A 583-nucleotide genomic window follows, 5' to 3' on the forward strand; every position below is an offset into this window, starting at 1 on the left:
CCTTCCATCTAGCAATTAATTTCAGATACCAAACCACAGATCCAATAAGCACAGAGAACACCATACAGGGTAAATACCAAAGAAAAGAGATTGAAATCACCTGAGTCCTCCTCCCTTCCATCTTAGGGTTGTTAACCAGCATAGATTATTACAGGAAGCCCTGACAAACAAGTTTGTGCGCCTGACACACAGTGAGGCCCAAAACCCCCAAATATTGGAGTCCGGAGCAGAGAAAGTTTTATTGCAGGGCTCAGCAGGAGAATGGGCATCTCATGCTCAAAAGACCTGAACCCCCAGTCTTTTTTTTTTTTGGTACGCGGGCCTCTCACTGTTGTGGCCTCTCCCGTTGCAGAGCACAGGCTCCAGACGCGCAGGCTCAGCGGCCATGGCTCACGGGCCCAGCCACTCCGCGGCATGTGGGAGCTTCCCGGACTGGGGCACGAACCCGCATCCCCTGCATCGGCAGGCGGACTCTCAACCACTGCGCCACCAGGGAAGCCCTCCCATAGTCTTTTATACCATGAATTTTTTTTCAACTTCTTTATTGGAGTATAATTGCTCTACAATGGTGCGTTAGCTTCTT

Source organism: Neophocaena asiaeorientalis, unplaced genomic scaffold, assembly GCF_003031525.2.
Source record: "Neophocaena asiaeorientalis asiaeorientalis breed wild unplaced genomic scaffold, Neophocaena_asiaeorientalis_V1.1 scaffold165, whole genome shotgun sequence".
Lineage (NCBI taxonomy): Eukaryota > Metazoa > Chordata > Mammalia > Artiodactyla > Phocoenidae > Neophocaena > Neophocaena asiaeorientalis.